At 44.0% G+C, this 18,803-nt stretch overlaps 1 pseudogene; it reads right to left on the reverse strand.

Annotated features, from left to right (window-relative positions):
- Positions 1-14,733: 14,733 nt before the first annotated feature.
- On the reverse strand, positions 14,734-14,847 carry LOC136656382 (5S ribosomal RNA; annotated as a pseudogene).
- Between the last annotated feature and the right edge of the window lie 3,956 nt (positions 14,848-18,803).

The following is an 18,803-nucleotide window of genomic DNA, read 5'->3' on the forward strand; positions in this document are numbered from 1 at the left end:
TCCATTGGCTCCTGGGCCTCCCTTTTGACCCCGGGCTCGAGTACAAATTACCCCCTTTATCCCCCCTCTCCTAGGCCCTGATCATGGCAGACCTGGAAGAAGCACACATGAGCATTCTTGTGCTTTAATGTAAGTTATCTAGGTTTGATTATGTTATCTGATTGGAGGAGTGGAGCCCACCTGGTCTCTCCATCTGATCCCTTTACCTAGATACACAATTTGGTTGCACAATCGGTAGACACGTGCCAACCAGTAGGAGGGGTAGCTATCCCACAGAAGGGGCGCATGTCTGGCTGGTAATGAAGTTTCAAACAAGGACAAAGGCAGCTGCAGAAGTATATCTCATCTGCTTTTAGACTGCTGAACTTGCACAGGAGCTTCTAAGTAGTTAGACATTCCAAAAATTAGGAAAAAAATGTAAAAAATGAGGAGAAAACAGAGTCTTTATCACACTCACAGCAGTAACTCTAATTCATATTGGATGAACATATTGTATATTAACAAAGGAAGCTAACTGTGTCCATTTGTTCCATCTAGTTCTGAAACTCCCCAGAGTTTCAGACAAGGGCTTTTGCCAGTTCTGCCTAGAGATGCCAAGGTTCTTGGACCTTCTGTATGCAAAGGATGTACCACTGAGCTATGGGCCCTCCCTTAGAGTAAAATATTATGCTTCAAGTATGATATTTAGGCTGATCAGTTATTATTAGGCTGATCAGTTCAAAAGAGAGGTTTTTCTCACTGTTTATTAACATATGCTGTTATTCACCCAAAGAAGGACTCAAAGCAGCTTGCAATAATTCATTAAAGCAAAATTAAAACTATTATTGTATTTAAAAAATCAAGCAACAAAGAAACATCAACACATCATACACTACAAGGAAAACAAGATGCCACCAATTAATTGTTTCATAGTTTGGAAATTAAACCACAACAAATACTGAGTGAAAAACCTCACAAGACAGAACTTTACTTTCAACAGTAGTTCTGTGAACAGGATCGCATTTGCCTTTTGCCTAAAATAAAAAAAGGAAGCTACCAGGTGGATCTCTCATAGGAAAGAGTTAAAGAATTTGGGGGCACAACGACAAAGAAAGTCATCTGTCTAGCAACCACCTCCCAGTCTTTTCCATTGAGGGTATCCAAAAAAGGCTACCTATTCAAAGTACCTCCTTGCTTTTTTAAATCTTCCTAATAAGACACCTGTTCATAACATCCACTCTCTCTGACACTCTTGTCTCTAGTCCACCAGAAGCAGTAGTGATGGGGTTCTGATGCTGAACTGGAATGCACTGCATGAGGGGAACATTTGACATGCATGTCAGTTGCTGGAAGGCCTTGGGCCAATCCTGCAAAGAAGAAAACCCCAAAATGTTCTACAATTCCTTTTAAAATGTAAAAAGTAATGAAATGAAACGGTTGCTAAATGAAAGGTAGCTAGCAAAGGTACTCATTTCTTCCATTTTTTCATCCAAGGATTTACTATTTCAATTCTGCAACACAAAGAGATGCTCTCTTTTAGAAAGACCCGACTAACAGATTTCCTATTTTCATTCTAGTCAGGCAAATCCATGATCTTATTACACAGCTTTTGTGCTATGTCATCCATCCCTTTGAAAAACATAACAGTTTCAGAATCCCGTTTCAAGCTTAAACCCAAATAAGTCCAACACTGACCTCAGGGCATAAACAGCAGAAAGGATGCTACTAATATGATTTTGGCATCTTTTCCCAAAGAACATTGCTATGTTTTTGCAATTGAATCTAAAGGTACAAAAAGAAAAAAGCAACAAAAGAACTAAAAGGATTTTGGATTATAGAGTGGCAGATCAGTGAAATCAATAGGATTGATATCTTGATGAACACATTAGGATCCAGGTGTTCTGTCTCTAACTTCAGAACTCAGACACCCTTCTTTGCCTTATCTCTGCCAACATCTCTTAAGACATTACACAAAGGAGTACCGTAATTCTGAACAATCAATAATATAACCAATTCACTACAAAGGACATCTTTCTACTTTCTGTTAACATTCATTTACCCTACTACCATCACATTATTTTCACCCAAACAGTGGTCGGTTTCTAACTGAAAAAGAAATGGAAGGGAGGCTTCCATATGTGCCAAAAGAAGGATTCCAAGAAAGTAAGATTAAATCCTTGTAACATCATTCTCCTTTGAAGAGCAGATAATGGCAAATCCCGGAATAAAGGGAACACACTGCTCTCTCTTTTTGTGCTTTATCCCAGGATGTCACTGTTGGCATGGGAAAGGCACCCAGTCAAGAAATGCGTAAATCCACCACTTCAAGTTTCTCTTTGTAACATTTATTGAAGTGCTCTCAACAACTTGAAATCTCACAAAAGCAAGGCCTTTAAGTCTTAGGAAACCATCCAACTGCAGTTCTCGATTAGCTCATCATGATGTACACATTCATACTGATGACTTTGGATCATTCATGCATGCACACAAACAAACACAGACACATGCATGTACATGAAAAGGAACAGTGACACCCCAACACCTCAAATGCTATCTCCTTTTCAAACAGTCCATCAGCTGCTGCCACAGCTCCTCCCTCCCCCACATAGTTTTTAGATTCAAAAAGGAAGAGGAAGTGTAGAGACTATCTAGCTCAGTAGTTCCCAAACCTACCTGGGTCATAACACCCCCACACCCTCTTCTTCCCAGCTCAGCCAGGTGCTACCATCCTGGATCACATGAGATCTTGCAAGAGCCAAGAGGCAGCACTCAAATCTTGTGAGATTCAAGATGTTGGTGCGCAGGAGTAAAGGTAGGAGGGGTCTCCAAGTTCATCTTGTGGCACCCCTGGGAGTGTGCTGTGATGCCCTAAGGCATTGCAACACACACTTTGGGAACCCCTGATCTAGCTCAACACTCTCCTCTTGTCCACACTTCTTCTGCTACTCTGCTTCTTCTTTTTTAAAATCCAGGAAGTCCCTTCAGGGAGAAAGGCGGGGTAAAAATAAAGTTGTTGTTGTTGTTGTTGTTAGGTGTTACTTCTCCAAATCCACCATCTCAATCAGAGGCAGCCTCATGGACAGGCCAGCCCTGAAAAAGAACATTGCTTGAAGCACTTTTTCTCCCCAGTACATCTCACTTTGGAATTGGGCTGGAAGAAAAATACTTCAGGCAATGGAATGCAGTGAGAAAAAACAGGGAAGAAACAAGGACTTTGTTACCTGCACCCCATACTCCTTTTCATGAAACAAATAGGCCACCATTCCATTTGCTGTATGTATGAATAAAAAGCGTAGAAGTCCATGTCTACCCTATCACATTTATAGCCTCCTCTTGGCTCTTTACACCACCAGAATGAATGGCTGAAGTGGTTGTCCCAGGCAGTCAATAGGGAGGGGGTTTACCTGCTGCTCATTTCAGCCTGTCTCTTTTGCTCACTCCTGAAGTTACAACTGAATGGAATGCAAGAGAATAAATAGAGGAGAGGTAGGCCAGAGTATCTCCAATTTTCTAATCTAGGCTACTACTCTTCTCTCCTTCACATTTCTTCTTCTGCTCCATTTCTCTCTCCCATTTTGAGACCAGGGAGCAGTTGGAGAAGCAGTGGCTGGCGCACTGCTGGTAAGGAGGATGGCATTTGGCATGCTGTCTCAGGTGCAGGAAGGTCTTGACCCGCATGTGGAATTACTCCAGATTATTGCTACATATTTCTTGGAAAATATATAAACCCTTTCTGACTATGGTTTCAATCCTGGAGTGACATAGGTGACATGCATTTTCATGAGTTCTAACCATACCATGAAATATGGGCCAAATGATGTGTTTGTGTAAAAGTGGTGTAAAAGTGTGTAAAAGGCGTGTAAAAGTGACCAGTAACATGCTTTATGTGAATAATGTATATGCGTCAAGAAGATAACAAAAGGATTTTGTAAAACCACCTGATTTCATAAATGTACAAATTAGATGTACAAATCCCAAATGTTTCTCTTACGTAATGTATTTTTGCCATCTGCATATATAAATGTGTCATACATTTTTCCTGCTATGGATCAGAAAGAACAACTCTAAAGTGTTAATGATGCCAAATCTTGCTATAACTATTTCAGATTAAAGCAGTGTTGACTAGGTTCTGCTGTAGCTTTCATTTTCTTTATCCCTTCAAGTCTTTTTCCATAGGATCATTTCCCCCCTCAATCTAAACCTACAATGAATTGCTTTTGGTGCCTGTATGTGCATTATTGCCCTTCCTGTGTATACATTTTCCATTACCCCTCTTTATGGCAATATATTTTTATACAATTTGAAAAATCTTTATGTCTTTATCCATTACCAAGGTGATAAGTAGACATTTTTGTATCAGTACAAAATGATACTTAAGATACAAAATTATGGCTTCAGAATGTTGTGCGGGTTTGGGGGGGGGGAGCTGGTCCAGCAAACTTGCACTGGTTATACAGATACATAATTTTAACAATATTTTGGTTTGTGTTTTGTTAGGCACTAGAGATTCCTTCTATTCTAACCAGGACACATGCACACATCTACTACCAGGAATGCTGTCTGCCATCTGATATAGGCCTTGGGCAGTTGGTAGCATATTCAAATACACAAACAGCAACAGACCGTGTCCGTAGCCTAATGTTGCTACTGCTCTCTCTTAAGGGCACTTCAAAGTCTCAGAATTTCCACATGAAATGCAACTCTATGTGACATGGAGTTTACAGGCAGCTTAGAGGTAGATCATCACATGTGACAACTGCACCCATTATTTGCTGTGAGTGGGGTTGAGTGTCTGCCAGGGGTGTACATATGCTTCTTTTGTGTTCCTAGAGAACATTCAAAGTGTTTGGTTTATACCAGGGGTGCTCAATAGGTGGATCGCGATCTACCGGTAGATCGCGGAGTGCTGACCCCCCCCTTAGGTGCCTCTGGGAGGAAACGCCGGGAGTAAGGCCCATTGTACTCAATGGGGCTTACTCCCAGGTAAGTGTGACTAGGATTGCAGCCTCACAGCCTAATCCTAGGCATGTCTACTCAGGAGTAAGACCTGTTATACTCAGTGGGGCTCAAGGTACACCAACATACATTGTACACATAAATGTTATATGTTATGATGGCGCAAACATTGTAAAAAAAACTCTGGTAGATCTCCGGGCCTTGCTGGGTTTCAAAGTAGCTCTCGAGCCAAAAAAGTGTGAGCACCCCTGGTTTATACTATAACCCAGCAGTTTTCAAACTCTCATGGAGAGTTTGCACCGCTGTAAGTTCTTGCGGGGGCGGGGGGAGAGGCAGCAGGGGTGGGGGAAGGCAGTGATGCGATTCCCAGGATCGCGTCACTAACGGGGCTGCAGGGACTGGAGTGCACTTACCAGTCCCTGCAGCAGTCGTCCTGGGGGTGCGGGGAGCCCTGCGTGAGCGTCTGCAGGGTTCCCCAGCCTGCAGAAAGTGAAAGTGGAGTGATCGTGCTCCACTTCCACAAAACCAAAAGTGGAGCGTGATAGCTTCACTTTCACCTCTGACAAGCTGGGGAGCCCTGCAGATGCTCGCGTAGGGCTCCCCCCAACAGGCTGCTGCAGCGACTAGTGAGTGCACCCCAGTCTCTGCAGCTCCAATAGTGACACAATCCTGGGGATTGTTTTGCTGTCTCCTCCCTGCCTCCTTGCTGCCCCTGCCCCTTAAGGGGAAAGAGGCCAGGGCCTTCAGGCTGGGGTGTTGGGACGCCCCAGTTTGAAAACCACTGCTATAACCTTATATGATTTCAAGCAGGACTATCATCCTATTAGGCAGTGGCAGACCTACCATTAAATGAATGGCGCAAATACCCTGGACATGGAACATCATGTGCCTCTAGGACCGTGAGGCTACCGACATGGTTAGAAACTGTGCTTCCAATTTGTCAGAAGCACAGTTTAAAGTGTTGGGGAGGCTTCAGGAGGCTTCCCCAATGCTCAGGGTGCTCCAGGTAAGTAGGGGAGGGATTTGCATGCGGAGGGGTGTGGCATCTCATGGGGGACACCATTGTGGACCTTTTGCACCAGGGCATGGGGCTGGGGAGGTCTGGGTTCTTGACCTTTTTGTTCTCTGTAGTCTTTTACACTCCTACAAGGAGTCTTGGGGAGCTCCGCTGGCAAATGTGCAGAATCCTGGGAAGTCCCAGAGCACCGGTGCATGTCTGGAGTTGTACAGAACCAAGCCCAACACTGAATACCTGCAAAGAACCAGAACAGCAGGAGAATGAGGAAGGAGAGTCATGAGCAGATGTGGTGGGGTGGACAGACAAGCAAACTGGGCATTGGGCAGATGGAAGCCACGCATGATAGGCTCAAGGAGTCCCAGGACTTCTAGGAGCACACTTAGGAGCACACTTTGGTCAGGAGAAACGCTGACCAAAAGGATTACCCGCTATGGAACAGGGTTCTAGTTTAGTGGTGGAGCACATGCAGAAAATGCCAGATTTGGTCCCTGGCATCTCCAAGTAGGGCTGAGGAACACTGTTGTCTCTGATACACTGGAGGGTTACCTGTTAATACTGAGCTGAGTGAACAAATGATCTGACTCAGAAAAGGCAGCTTTCTGTTTTCTCACTCAAAGCTTCTGCCCACCTACTATGGTCATTGTCTTATGCCCGGCTCCAGGTGTTCCCATCTTCATTAGTTTAGCAAGGGGGTGATTGGGGATACAGCAGCCCTTTAACTGGGGGCACCTCCATTATGAAGTATCTTCCCCAGAAATTTGCCTGCTGCAGACTACATTCAATTTCCAGCCATGAGTGCAACGTTGTATTTGCCTGAGCTTTCAGCAAACTTGCAGTGTGCGTTTTGTGGCTGCTGTCTCTTTTTACATGTGTTTTCATTAATTTCATTCTAGTCCTTTTTACTGTGATTTTTAATTGCTTGGTTTTATGCCTGTCGGGGTTGGGCCCGGCCACCCACCCCCAACTTACCACTCCAGATGAGCCCAAAGGGGGATGGGGTGTAGCAGGTTAACCTGGGGGGTGTCTTGGCAGGCTCCCAGATGGGAATGGGAAGGTCCTGCCAGTATACACAGGGCCTCTAGAGTTCCAAGGGAATGGGAATATGGGCTAGAGGCCCCGTCCCCTCTTGAGCTTGCCAGGGAGGAAGGGGTGGAGCAGGGTGGGGCAGGCAGGCTTCCTCAAAAGGGAGAGGGCCTGTGATGAGAGGGGAGAGGTGTGCTAGTAGAAGGCAGGTGCCACCTGAGAGCTGGAAGCTCTACCCCAACACTGAGGAGGAACAACAACAACAGGGTGTGAACCCCCCACCCCATGGCAGTCTGAGGCCCTGCTCATCTTGAGCAGCCCCAGGAGGGGAACCACAAGGGCGACCCCACCCTGTACCTGCCAAGCCCTCCAGGGGTTCGTCTCCACCAGCCAGGGCGCTAGCCTCCGACAGACCAGAGCGTGACACTGCCTTGCAAATACTCTGAGATAAAAGCAGGGTAGAAATGTATTAAATGAATAAAGCATGCTGGGAAATCATTCCTTCCCAGAATGCACACAGGGTCCATAAAACACTCATGTGTCTAATCATCACATGTGACAAACTCCATGTGGGTTGTATATAAATTCCCATATGTAAGAGTTTTGCAACTTAAAGTAGCCCTTATTTTGAAAACAAAGTGACTGTGTGTGTGTGGTCATATTTTAGGCTGTCTTTTTAATCTTGTTTTCTAGCTTGTGTGTTTTTCTCATCTTCCAAGGTTTTCTAAGATGTCTGTTTTCCTCTTCTTACAAGGTCAAGATTACTCAGTAGTGGGGAAGACAATAGCTTGCTTAAGGGCAATCTGTCAGCCTTCATCACTTAAGCGAAATGGAGAAGTAAAATGTTAAATCCTCTTATAGTTGGTTTCTCTAAATAATTTCTTCAGGTTCAAGATAAGGACAGATGCTTCATGGGTTTAATACTTGCCCTCTGCATTGCCAGAGAAACTGGATTTGAAACCAGCGTTTCTAGGATTGTCTGCAGGATTGCAATTTGAAGCTCTTTTTGAATGCATCCTGCAGTCCTGATCTAAAATGTCCAGAAGCTTCTTGTGGGGCATCCTACCCTTCAGTCAGTGAATGATAATAGTGCTACAGGTAGCTAAGCAGGGCTGTTGGAAATCTTTGAGTCACATTGTAGAGTCCAGGACCTGTGTTGATGACCATCTCTACCATTGCGCCATGAACAAAAGCCAATGGCCTTGGAATCATAAGGTTACATACAAGGCTCCGCAGCTATTCCTGGAGGATGTCAATGGAGCAGAAGATGGAACTTGTCATGCAGAAGTGAATCTGTAGGTTATGAGTACCTAAAAAAATTTCCTAAGATGGTGGTTTCGTAAGATGGCACCAGTATTCACATCACTGGTATTGTCTAGTAGGTGCCCGCTCAAGACAGTCAAGACAGTCAAGCAACCACATTCCACATTGCAATATAAAAAAATGAGTGTGTTATCGAACAGGAGAATTGCATTTTACTAGCAGGCAATTTGCTAACAAAGATTATAGTTTCCCCAAGAGGCTTATAATGTATATATAAAAAGGAGTGTGGTGACTGGTGGAGAAAGCCCTCATATTGGTATTTTTTTTCCTTTCCCCTCCTATGCCTCTATTCTTGAATAAAAATTGGTAAACTCTGCTGCCTCTCTGAGGACAAAGTAAGGCAGGTCAAGACTGTCCCTAAAAGCCACGATCCTAGCCCCCCTCCCCAATAAAATCTATTCAGTAGTGTGTAGCCAAGGGTCCAGGATGACTGGGGTGAAGGACTGACTAAATCCAACAAATATGGGCTGGTGAAGTGTTATTAAGATGATTGGGGGGGGAGTGTTAGCCTGGATATTGCAAGGGAGGATAATACAAAAAACAAACAGGCTTGAAAAATTGCTTAGATGTGCTCAAGTCTTAGCAAAAATAAGAGCAGATGCAAATTTAAAAGAAAAATATTTCCTGAACACATCTAAATCTCACTGTTCCCTATCTCTACATCAGGGGTGTCCAAAGTTTTAGGCAGGAGGGCCAAATCAGCTATCTGACATTGTGTTGTGGGCCGGGGAAAAAGAATTAATTTGCATTTAAAATTTGAGTAAATTTACATAAATTTACATAAATGAATATATTAAAGATGAACTTATATGAATGAATGAAGGTCTTGCAATAGCTCCAGGCCTATAAAAAGGCTTTGCACAAAGCAAGGCTGGCCTTTCCTTTGCTGCTGCTACTGCATCACAGACGTGAAACAGCAAACAGTGGAGGGAGCCCTCATCCCATAGCTCACACGAGAAGTCAAACAGCTGCCCTCACACTGAGAGCAGTTGCATCGGGCCAGTGTGGGCTCCAACAAACCTCTGGAGGGCCAGAGGCTCATTGGAAATTGGGGGCTCCCTGAGGGCCGCATTGAGAGACCTTGAGGGCCGCAAGTGGCCCCCAGGCCGGGGTTTGGGCATCCCTGCTCTACATCATGATCTACTGAATGAGTCCACTGCACGTCTCTGATACCAAGGAGGTGATTGAGAACTTGACCACGCACAGATGCTTTCTCTGAGAGAGCTAAACCTGAACACATCCAAGCATCCTTGGATCTGAATGTGAAAAACCTAACTTTGATCACACCATTGATCCATCCAGTTGGATGGTTTGCAACCTTGGCATCTCTGTCTGCCCATTAACCTGGTCAGGTCGGCTTAGATGCACACATGCCAGTCCCAGCAGGTGAATTGACTTGGGCCTATTGCTTTTAAGAAAGCCAAAAAGGTGAGGAATCCACAAAACTACCTGTGGGCTTACCATGTGGTCTCTCTGCAGTGGTGCTCATTTCAAAGTGTCACAACTGGAAAATAAATAGGGAATAAGAGGAGTTCAATCAGCATAGGGAGAGATCAGCAATCAGCCACTGGATGCTATGCTGGGTGGAATAGAAACAGTTGCTCTTCTTGCTTAATAGAAGAGAGTCGCCACTTTAAAAGGTGACCTTTTGCTCAGTCAGCACAGGCAGATGATGTGTATGCCACATCCTAAACAATTATTGACTAGTAGAGGGACTAATGGGGACCATAGTGGAAGCACAGATTTTTCTTCATTATATAAAGGTTACAAGAGCTGTTCTGCATCCTTTCTTAAAGGAAGAACACAATACCTTTTAGTTGTTAGAAAGCTGCCACTTCAGAGGCAAAGTGCTGCTTCGAGGGGGTTTTAAAACTGTGCTGTGGAGAAGAAGGAACCTCCCCATGCCTCCCGGTCCAGACTAGGTTTACTTTCCAATCACATTTTCCTTTAAACTGTGTGACCACACAGCTCAAAGTCCTTGGAACGATTCAGAGCTTGGTGTTAAACACCACAGGGCTCTGGCACAGCAGGTGATGGGACCTATGAACCAGTGTAGACCATTTATGTGTATTATTGCCCCCAATCAAGTGTTTTGAACAAAATACACTGGATAGTATGTGTTTGCTTGTATGTCTCATTTGATCCTCAGTCTCCTATAATGCCGTACCAGGTCTCTAAAACACATCATTGGCCCAAGTGTGCTTGTTTTGTTTTCTGTAAATAGCATGTTTGGCAAATAAGAGTGGTGGTGGGGGTAGGGGTGCCTTGACCCTACCTCTGGCATAGTCCTTCTTCACATTGGGACCCTCTGCATGTGCTATTTGCTCTGGGGAAAAAGTTTCAGTGGTTCCACATTGCATGCTGCTGAGTTATATCTATATCTTTTGGCGATCATCAACATGGACCACAAGCAAGAGTCAAGCATAGGCCACAGGTGCTTGCTTAGGTAAGAAAGTAACTGTGTGAATCAGTTTTTCTATCAAGGTTGAGGTCAGTCCAAAGCACGTCTTATTTTGTGCTCCCAGTTGGCAGTTTTAACCAAGTTACATAAAAGGCTTAAAGACAGTTTCCTAAAATAGAATTTTTTTTCTTGCTTAAATTGTTAGATGGGAGCTCTTGTCTTTTTCGCTCTTTGCTGAAAATAGAGAAAAAAAATACATTACTTTGTTTCCGCTGGAGGAAAACAAAACACATATGGGAGAGACCAGAATATTTCTTGCCAGGTTGAAATTTCTTGAACACGTGAAGCCTTCTGTGTAGAGGTTCTGCTTCTTCTGAACTCTCAGTAGTTTTCAGATTTAATTAGATTCCTTACCTAAAGCAAATTACCATAATCTGGTGACAGGCCTAAAGAAAGCTGCAGGACTGATAACAATGTATCAGTTCAGTTAATCATGATATTTGAGTGCCTTGCTGCTTTGACTGTAGATTTCCTTAGCCTTCCATCACTATAATTGGAGTGAGTTGAAAAATCTGCTTCCTGTGCTCTATTTAATACTGCTCTTTATGCCTCTGGAGAGGAAAACTAAAATGTGCACCTGTTTGCACAAGAGTTTAGGTGTCGGCAGTTTTACTATGGCTATATAGTTCAGCTACAAATAGGAGGCCCAGAGGTTTACTTTGCATCTTTCATCCAAGAGTGGGAGTGAGCTGACAGAAGCTTATCTGGGATGGTGGAAAGCATGCAAGGAGAGGCACGTAAGAAGGAGAGAGATATTTGCATTTTATAGCTTGACCATCTTTACTGTTTATCTTGACCCAGCATATTGTGGTTGACTTGGGCAGAGTGTAAGCACTGGTCAGGCCTGGGTCTTGGTTTGTGGGAATAGAGGCCATTTGTTATGGTGATGAAGCTGCTTTAAGAGTTATGGAATCCTCTGGATACCATTAAGAACTCAGTGAACAGCCCTGGGGAGGGGGCTTTCTTGAACCAGAGCACTCAGTAGTCTGGACTCAATGCCTTACCTCCTGTGCCAGCAAATTCTGTCTTCCCTCCAAATGCAGCAGAGTTTTGCAAAGCAACAGCATGAGAAGCATCTCCACACTTGTCCACAGCTTATGGCTCCACAAGGGTCCACAGAAGGACACTCTGTCCCCACAGAGCTGCCGTGTGAGTCACAGCAATCTAGGCCTCTAGTAAAAATATATAATTGGAGCATAACTATATTTTCCTAGGACTAAATACAACCCAGTGTGAACCTGCCATTCTTGGACAAGATTCTCAATGATATAGCAGCGGCCTATGTTCAGGGATTCTTGTGGGGAACTGACTACATTAATCTGACATTCCAGACTAGTTCTGATGGATGACCTACGCTGGGAATAGGCTAAGGGAAGTTGTTCTGCTGTTTCTGCTGGTACTGAACACTGCTGATAGTCAACTATAGTATCCTTATGGACTGCCTTTCTGGGATGGTGATGGGGGTATCATGTTACAGAGGTTCTGGTTCTTCCTGCAGGGTTGGCATCAAAAGGTGGTGCTGGGGGATTACTGTTTGATGATGTGATTCCTGTCTGATGCTATGATTTATGGTTTACGGTTACCCTTAGGACCCCATCTTTTCCTCAATGCTACATGGGGGAAATAACTACATGAAATTTCTGAGACAATGTATTCAGGAAGGTTGCATTCTCTGCTGCAAATATGTGACAATTATAGAATCATAGAGTTGGTACTTCAAAGGTCATCTAGTTCAAACCCTGCTTGGACTGGAAGAGGGGGGCAGCCCAGAGATTGCCTAAATTGCACTAAATTGCAGCCAGAGAGGCAGCACGTCACTGCCTCTCTGGCCGTGATCCTGGGTGTCCCCTCCTTCATCAGGAGGAGGGTTTTTTTTTCTTTTTAAAGGAAGAGAAGCTGGTGGAGGTGCTGTCTTCTTTTGCTTAAAAAAAAGTTAAATGGGTGGGGGGAGTTGGGGCTGGTGGTGCCACCCCCTTGAGCAGCATCACCTGGGGCATTTGCCCCTCTTGCCCCCCACTAGGTCTGCCACTGTAAAGCAGAATCACAACTTCTCAAGATTTGGAAGCTGTAGTTCTACTAATGCAGGCTAAAATTGTATTCCCCTTCCTTGCAGATGCATCACACTGCTGACTCATTTTCATCTTGTGATCCCTGCAACTCCAAGATCCCTTACACATTGTGCTCCCTAGTCAGGTATCTCCCGTTTCATACCTGCGTCTTTGGTTATTTTTGCCTAAGTGCAAAACCTTGCATTTGTCCCCGTTGAACTTCATCTAATTCATTTCAGCCCAGTATTCCATTTGGTCTAGGTGACATGTAATGTGTACTATGTTTGTCTTCTTGCCTACAGACCCTGTGGACTTCACATGCAGCAAGTGCAAACTGGTTACACTGTTGGAAGAGAAGGTGAGAGGACTAAAGGAAGAAGTATCCACCCTTTGCCAAATCAAGACATCTGAGGAGTTCCTGGGCACCACACACGCTGAACTTCTCTGAAGGCAACAATTGGAGGATACTGCTATGAACCACGAGAACAATGAGACCACCACAGGGGAAGACTCTGCATGGAAGTGAGTGATGGTCAGGAGAAGGAAGGTCAGAGGGTATGCTGAACTGCTGGACCTACACAACCAATTCCAGCGTCTCTCGGATGCTAGCACTTCTGAAGACGCCCCTTGCAGTCACCAACAGCTGGGAGAACCAGAAAGTGTGGGGAGAAGACAATCCCTTTAGTGACTGGATAATCAATACAGGATGCTGGAACATGGCAAACACATAGTGCTTTGATGTCTGTTCAAAATATGGAAACTTAATTCAGATTCCCTGATCAGTTGGTGTTCAATTTCCAGACTTTCATTGCTGGATAAAAGGCAAATTAGCTATCATCTGAGAAACAGAACAAGGAATTTGAATTAAGCAGGTTGAGTCTCCAGGGAACAATGCTGAAGAAACAGTTTGTTTTCAGGGGATGTTTATAGAGTATTAAAGTGAATACTTTCAGCTTGGAAGTTGTATAGAAGTCAGAGCTGTCATCATCTGATGATCATTTTGATTAATATCTTCCTGACCGTGTGCAGTATAGAGAAGAGACAAGTTAAAATGGCCTTCCATCTCAGTACTATTCTCTTAATTATGTATTCCTGACCACCAGAGCTAGAACATGTTGGAAAGTACATCTTAAAACTGTCTGTTGGTAGGGCAATCAATCAAGAATATTGTTTCAGAATTAGCATGCTGACCACATCCAATCAATTTTTTCCCCCAGTAACAATGTGCTTTGTTGTTACTTGATGCAAAAGCTGTTTCATATCATTATGGCTGAGGTATAGTATTGTTAATGACAGTAAAAATTATCAGACTCCCCTTTTCTTTCCTCTAACCCTCTCATCTCTCCAAGACATGTTTCTTTGCCTCTCTCTGTGTGGGTGTATTTCTCTCTGTAGTGGTGACTGACTACTTTTGTATCCTGGCATTAGTAACAGATTATATTTTTCAAAGAATGACTTCAGTTATCTATCTGGCCCTTCTGTAGAATGAAAAGAGTAATATAGCCATGGCTCAACATATTTGGCCATTGGAATGAAAGCACAGATCAAAGATAGGCCTTATTTTTCAAGTGGAATCTTCAACCGCTACAGTCTTCAAACCGAATAGCTCATGTGAGGCAGAAAACCTTAGTCAGTTTCTCAGTGGTGTGCTCTGTAAAATACAATGTATGTGTATTGCTTCAAAAGAAATTTTTTCTTCCTATTTTTACTTATTTCCAGGCACATTCAAATGTTAGAGAGTTTGTGGTTTGAGTCAGCCCATCCATGAAGCTGACTGAAATGGTTGCCTCAGGCAGCAGGTTGGCACGGGGATACCCACCTCTGCCTACCCACTTGTTACCATTGCTTCTCCTCTTCCCATTGCCTGGATTGAAAAAGTAAGAGGAGTGGTTGGCCACCTTCACTATGGTGAAGACTATGGTATAAGTCTACAGCACCCGGTATTCCCAGGCGGTCTCCCATCCAAGTACTAACCAGGCCTGACCCTGCTTAGCTTCCAAGATCAGACGAGATCAGGTATGTGCAGGGTAACAGTAGAAAATTGCAGACCAGCCATCAGAGACTTACAAGGGATGCATACTAGTGTTGCCAGAGCATGCATCCCCGCTGGGGCCGGGAGACACCCTCTGCCATGCGACACCCCCTTATTAACCATTCCTATTGGACCTGATTCATGCAGACTGCCCCTGCCCCCCTCTGCGCATCTGTTGCCCCAGCTTTATGAAAGAAGGATAGTAGGATAAAAAGCATTCCAAATGTAATTATGCAGCAGTTGCATTAGGGCAGAATTTGACCTCTAGTCTTTTGTCTCCAGAACAAACTTCTAACATTGGCCACTGAGCATATTAAGCAGACTTCTGGATCATGTATTTCTGCTGCACTCTCTTAGCTCCCTTTGTGATTGTCTATCTGTCATTGCCCCTATCAATTTGCGGTCACTGTTAACTTGCCTGGCTGTCTCAGACAGCCAAATTAAGGTTACAGGCATGTTTTAGTCTATTTCTACAATGTTCTCTGTAACTGCTAATTTCCCACATTGTTTGGCTATCTCCTTCGTGTTACTGAAAATTTGAATGGTATGCCATTCATGCATAGTAGCAGCTGAAGCATGCCAGACATTGACATAGGTTAGGCATCCTGACACACACCCTGAAAAACAATTCAGTTCCCAAGTTCACTCTGAGGTCATCAAACTGTCACTAGCAGCAGTGCAGCTAGAAAAAACCATTCAATTAACAGCAAGATATCCCAGCTCATTCTATGGCTCATAAAAGATCTGACAGATAAAAATACTATCTTGTAGTATGCTTTACATTTTCTTTTTAAATTTTAGGATGCTGTGTTTCACAGACAGAAATACTGCCGTGATCAAATTCTCCTTCTCCCACTCAACTGCACTGACAGAATTATGAATATTTTTCCCTTGCCTCTCTGTAGACCAGTAGTTCGCAAACTTAGTGGGGCTGCAATGTCCCCAGACTCAGAAAATGAATGATGGTGATGTGAAATGCTTCATGCAGTGACATCACGGCCATTCACTTCTGGGTTTGGACGCCTAGCGCAAGCCTCCAAAGAGTGGTAAGAGGGTTAGGGTGGGCAGGAGGGCTTTTTGCATCATGTGGTTTTCATGTGCTGCCGTTCTTCCCACTGCACTGAGCCTCCTGCCATTGCTTGGAGGCTCCTGCTACAGTCTTCCTGCTGTCTCCTGCAACTGCTGTCAGGAAAGGCCCTGATAGGATTGAACTGTTAGGGGTTTATGCATTCAAGAGTGGGATCTTTTTATAGAGTGAGAGCTGCTGCAGCCAAAGTTACTCTTTCTCACATTGGGAGGGCAATGTGCAGGGTGACCAATGGAGGACAGAATGCCTATTCCTTTAACCATTGCATAGAAGAGGGAATTCTGGCAAGCACAGCTCAACATGGAAAGGTTTAAAAAGTTGCACCTGCCAAAATTCCCTCTTCTATACAATGGTTAAAGTTATAGGCACTCTGTCCTCCCTGGTCACCCTGGTAATGTGAGAAGGTCCAGAACCCATGGAAGGAGGAGGACCCGCCTTGCAGAAGGGAAGGGGCTGTAGCTTGGTAGTAAAGCACATGCTTTCCATGCAAAAGGTCCCATGTTCAGACCCTAGCAACTCTGGAAAGGACATAAGATACAACCTTTTCCCCTAATGCACTGGTTGCTAAATTTACTGTTTCAGGGCCCAATCCTATCCAACTTTCCAGAACTGGTGCAGCCACAATGCAGCCCCAAGATAAGGGAACAAATGTTCCCATACTTTAAGGAGGCCTCTATGACTGCCTCTCCACCACAGGATGCAGTGCACGCCCCATGGGAATAACTGCACCAGCACTGGAAAATTAGATAGGATTGGGCCCTCATTCTCCTAAGTGTGAAGGCCAAGCTGTAAGCTTTGACAGAGGGGAAAAAAGTGAAAAAACCTCCCCCAAATATACTGTTATTAGGGAAGGGGAAAAGGAATGACCTTTCTCAACATGAGTGGTTCTCAGCAGTGTTACCAAGAAATCATCCTGTTGACCTGTTTTATTTTTGTCTTCACACCCTGTCATTTAGCCATAAGTCCCCAAAGTGACTTATAGTTACCTTCTTAAAAAAAGAAATGCCCCTCTGAAATGTATCTGTCTCTTGTTTTGAAACTACTGAGTTTCTTTTATTCCCTGTCCATTCTAGGGACATATAATGTAACCGTGCTATTGCTACGTATTATTTAATCAATTTTTGAGACTTTATAAACACAAAGGAGAGAAAGGACCACCGACAATAACCATCTCCACACGAAGTGTTTTTTTCCCCCTCCCCCTGCAGCAGCAGAATAGACTGACCTTTGAACAAAGATGATTGATCAAGACTCATGTCTTCTTTCTTCCTTGCTCACATTTCTTGGGCTTTTTTTTTTTAACAAGGAGATTTTATTTTCTGATAGGGACCATGACTCTTTCCCCTGCCTCTGCCTCCTTTTCACCCGCCATCTTTCCCAGGATGAAAAAGAACTGAACAATTGAAATAAAGGTATTGATAGATACTGGTTTCATCTAACAACAACTGTGAAATCAGAGAAAAGCATAAAGTACTTGAAATAATATTGCTTGAAATAATATTATTTCAAATACTTGAAAATATAATTAGCCGTGTAGAACAGGAAGCCGTGTAGAACAGGAAGGGGGTATCAATGGTTATGGGGGCAAATCAGATGCTGTTGTTGTACAAAGATATGAGATATTAGCATCTGTAACATTATATGTTATTCATATAATCTGACTTTCCTTTTTCCACCATGTCGTTCATCAACCTCATTCTTTGATCTCAGGGATGAGGCAACTCTGTTAAGCACAGAGGGTCACAGCTCATTTTCACATATTTCACATATTTCCTCTAAATATAAATGGCAAAATCTGCATGCAATTTGTATGCTCATTGGAGCAGCTGCTATAGGTGGGCATAGGACTGTTGTATTTTTGAATCCATGCCTTGCTGTGTGTGTCATTTTTGTTTCTAGGAAATAATACTTAAGGAATTATAGGGCAGCATGATAACGATCTCCACCCCTGCTGGAACTTCTGGGTGGCTGGCTGGATCAAAAGCATTGCTTTTGCTCAGATGACAAGAAGGCCATTAAGTCCAATCAACGGAATGTTATAGAACCTGCCATTCCTCCCTGCTGTAGAAACCCATATGCAGAGGGCAGGACCATTGACATAAGGAACCAGTTGAGCAATAGTTCTTGATGGACTCATTGATAAATTAAAGATCAATAAGTCACCGGGCCCTGATGGCATCCACCCAAGGGTTATTAAGGAATTGAAGAATGAAGTTGCAGATCTCTTGACTAAGGTATGCAACTTGTCCCTCAAAACGGCCATGGTGCCAGAAGATTGGAGGATAGCAAATGTCACGCCTATTTTTAAAAAGGGAAAGAGGGGGGACCCGGGAAACTATAGGCCGGTCAGCCTAACATCCATACCGGGTAAGATGGTGGAATGCCTCATCAAAGATAGGATCTCAAAACACATAGACGAACAGGCCTTGCTGAGGGAGAGTCAGCATGGCTTCTGTAAGGGTAAGTCTTGCCTCACAAACCTTATAGAATTCTTTGAAAAGGTCAACAGGCATGTGGATGCGGGAGAAGCCGTGGACATTATATATCTGGACTTTCAGAAGGCGTTTGACACGGTCCCTCACCAAAGGCTACTGAAAAAACTCCACAGTCAGGGAATTAGAGGACAGGTCCTCTCGTGGACTGAGAACTGGTTGGAAGCCAGGAAGCAGAGAGTGGGTGTCAATGGGCAATTTTCACAATGGAGAGAGGTGAAAAGCGGTGTGCCCCAAGGATCTGTCCTGGGACCGGTGCTTTTCAACCTCTTCATAAATGACCTGGAGACAGGGTTGAGCAGTGAAGTGGCTAAGTTTGCAGATGACACCAAACTTTTCCGAGTGGTAAAGACCAGAAGTGATTGTGAGGAGCTCCAGAAGGAT

The sequence above is a fragment of the Tiliqua scincoides genome, chromosome 6 (genome assembly GCF_035046505.1).
Source record: "Tiliqua scincoides isolate rTilSci1 chromosome 6, rTilSci1.hap2, whole genome shotgun sequence".
In the NCBI taxonomy this organism is placed as follows: Eukaryota; Metazoa; Chordata; class Lepidosauria; order Squamata; family Scincidae; genus Tiliqua; species Tiliqua scincoides.